The sequence below is a fragment of the Callospermophilus lateralis genome, chromosome 8 (genome assembly GCF_048772815.1).
Source record: "Callospermophilus lateralis isolate mCalLat2 chromosome 8, mCalLat2.hap1, whole genome shotgun sequence".
NCBI lineage: Eukaryota > Metazoa > Chordata > Mammalia > Rodentia > Sciuridae > Callospermophilus > Callospermophilus lateralis.
The window spans coordinates 68,014,268-68,018,128 of NC_135312.1; positions in this window are offsets into that span (position 1 = coordinate 68,014,268).

The following is a 3,861-nucleotide window of genomic DNA, read 5'->3' on the forward strand; positions in this document are numbered from 1 at the left end:
CAGACACTTCAGAAATACAGAAGATTATCAGAAATTATTTTGAATCCTTATACTCCAATAAAATAGAAGATAGTGAAGGCATCGATAAATTTCTTAAGTCATATGATCTGCCCAGATTGAGTCAGGAGGATATTGACAACCTAAACAGACCAATATCAATTGAGGAAATAGAAGAAACCATCAAAAGACTACCAACTAAGAAAAGCCCAGGACCGGATGGGTATACAGCAGAGTTTTACAAAACCTTTAAAGAGGAACTAATACCAATACTTTTCAAGCTATTTCAGGAAATAGAAAAAGAGGGAGAACTTCCAAATTCATTCTATGAGGCCAACATCACCCTGATTCCTAAACCAGACAAAGACACTTCAAAGAAAGAAAACTACAGACCAATATCTCTAATGAACCTAGATGCAAAAATCCTCAATAAACTTCTGGCAAACCGGATACAAAAACATATCAAAAAAATTGTGCACCATGATCAGGTCGGATTTATCCCTGGGATGCAAGGTTGGTTCAATATACGGAAATCAATAAATGTTATTCACCACATCAATAGGCTTAAAAATAAGAACCATATGATCATCTCGATAGATGCGGAAAAAGCATTCGACAAAGTACAGCATCCCTTTATGTTCATAACTCTAGAAAAACTAGGGATAACAGGAACATACCTCAATATTGTAAAAGCAATCTATGCTAAGCCTCAGGCTAGCATCATTCTGAATGGAGAAAAACTGAAGGCATTCCCTCTAAAATCTGGAACAAGACAGGGATGCCCTGTCTCACCACTTCTGTTCAACATAGTTCTCGAATCACTGACCAGAGCAATTAGACAGACGAAAGAAATTAAAGGCATAAAAATAGGAAAAGAAGAACTCAAATTATCACTATTTGCAGATGACATGATTCTATACCTAGCAGACCCAAAAGGGTCTACAAAGAAACTATTAGAGCTAATAAATGAATTCAGCAAAGTGGCAGGATATAAAATCAACACGCATAAACCAAGGCATTCCTGTATATCAGCGACAAATCCTCTGAAATGGAAATGAGGACAACCACCCCATTCACAATATCCTCAAAAAAAAAAAAAAATACTTGGGAATCAACCTAATAAAAGAGGTGAAAGACTTATACAATGAAAACTACAGAACCCTAAAGAGAGAAATAGAAGAAGATCTTAGAAGATGGAATAATATACCCTGTTCATGTTCATTGATAGGTAGAACTAACATCATCAAAATGGAGATATTACCAAAAGTTCTCTATAGGTTTAATGCAATGCCAATCAAAATCCCAACGGCATTTCTTGTAGAAATAGAGAAAGCAATCATGAAATTCATATGGAAAAATAAAAGACCCAGAATAGCAAAAACAATGCTAAGCAGGAAGTGTGAATCAGGCGGTATAGCTACACCAGACTTCAAACTATACTACAGAGCAATAGTAACGAAAACAGCATGGTACTGGTACCAAAACAGGCGGGTGGGCCAATGGTACAGAATAGAGGACACAGAAACCAATCCACAAAATTACAACTATCTTATATTTGATAAAGGGGCTAAAAGCATGCAATGGAGGGAGGATAGCATCTTCAACAAATGGTGTTGGGAAAACTGGAAATCCATATGCAACAAAATGAAACTGAATCCCTTTCTCTCGCCATGCACAAAAGTTAACTCAAAGTGGATCAAGGAACTTGATATCAAATCAGAGACATGGCATCTGATAGAAGAAAAAGTTGGCTATGATCTACATACTGTGGGGTCGGGCTCCAAATTCCTCAATAGGACACCCATAGCACAAGTGTTAATAACTAGAATCAACAAATGGGACTTACTCAAACTAAAAAGTTTTTTGTCAGCAAAAGAAACAATAAGAGAGGTAAATAGGGAGCCTAGGTCCTGGGAACAAATCTTTACTCCTCACACTTCAGACAGAGCCCTAATATCCAGAATATACAAAGAACTAAAAAAATTGGACAATGAGATAACAAAGAACCCAATCAACAAATGGGCCAAGGACCTGAACAGACATTTCTCAGAGGAGGATATACAATCAATCAACAAGTATATGAAAAAATGCTCACCATCTCTAGCAGTCAGAGAAATGCAAATCAAAACCACCCTAAGATATCATCTCACTCCAGTAAGATTGGCAGCCATTAGGAAGTCAAACAACAACAAGTGCTGGCGAGGATGTGGGGAAAAGGGTACTCTTGTATATTGCTGGTGGGACTGCAAATTGGTGCGGCCAATTTGGAAAGCAGTATGGAGATTTCTTGGAAAGCTCGGAATGGAACCACCATTTGATCCAGTTATTCCCCTACTCGGTCTATTCCCTAAAGACCTAAAAAGAGCACACTATAGGGACACTGCTACATCAATGTTCATAGCAGCACAATTCACAATAGCAAGACTGTGGAACCAACCCAGATGCCCTTCAATAGACGAATGGATAAAAAAAAATGTGGCATTTATACACAATGGAGTATTACTCTGCATTAAAAAATGACAAAATCATAGATTTTGCAGGGAAATGGATGTCATTAGAGCAGATTATGCTAAGTGAAGCTAGCCAATCCCTTAAAAACAAATGCCAAATGTCTTCTTTGATATAAGGAGAGTAACTAAGAACAGAGTAGGGACGAAGAGCATGAGAAAAAGATTAACATTAAACAGGGATGAGAGGTGGGAGGGAAAGGGAGAGAGAAGGGAAATTGCATGGAAATGGAAGGAGACCCTCAGGGGTATACAAAATTACATACAAGAGGAAGTGAGGGGAAAGGGGGAAAAATATAAGGGGGAGAAATGAATTACAGTAGAGGGGGTAGAGAGAAAAGAGGGGAGGGGAGGGGGGAGGGGGGATAGTAGAGGATAGGAAAGGCAGCAGAATACAACAGACACCAGAATGGCAATATGTAAATCAATGGTTGTGCAACTGATGTGATTCTGCAATCTGTATATGGGGTAAAAATGGGAGTTCATATCCCACTTGAATCAATGTGTGAAATATGATATATCAAGAACTATGTAATGTTTTGAACAACCTACAATAAAAATTAATTTAAAAAAAACTACACTGATATTTCATCTCACTCCAGTCAGAATGGCAATTATCAAGAACACAAGTAATTAGGTGAGGATGTGGGGGGAAAGGCACACTCATACCTTGCTGGAGGGACTGCAAATTGGTGCAACCACAGTGGAAAGCAGTGTGGAGGTTGCTCAGAAAACTTGGAATGGAACCACCATTTGACTCAGTTATCCCACTCCTTGGCATATACCCAAAGGACTTAAAATCAGCATACTATGGTGACACGGCCATATCAATGTTTATAGCAGCTCACTTCACAATAGCTAAGCTATGAAATCAACCTAGGTGCCCTTCAACAGATGAATGAATAAAGAAAATGTGGTATATATACAAAATGAAATATTACTCAGCCTTAAAGAAGAATAAAATTATGACTTTTGCTGGTATATGGATAGAACTGGAAAGTATAATGCTAAGTGAACTAAGCCTATCACCCCAAACCAAAGGCTGAATGTTCTGTCTGATATGTTGATGTTAACTCATAATGGGCGGGAAGGAGGGTGGAGGTGAAGTTCACTGGATTTGAACTTGATTAGGGCAGAGTGGGAGGAAAGAAGGGGGGATGGGAATGGTAAAGACAAAACAAATTGGACATAACTTTTCTATGTTCATATATGAATACATGACCAGTGTAACTCCACATCATGTACAACCACAAGAATGGAGAGGTATACTCCATGTATGTGTAATATGTCAAAATACATTCTATTGTCATGTATAACTAAAAAGAACAAATGAAAAATTAAAAAATAAAAAGATTAT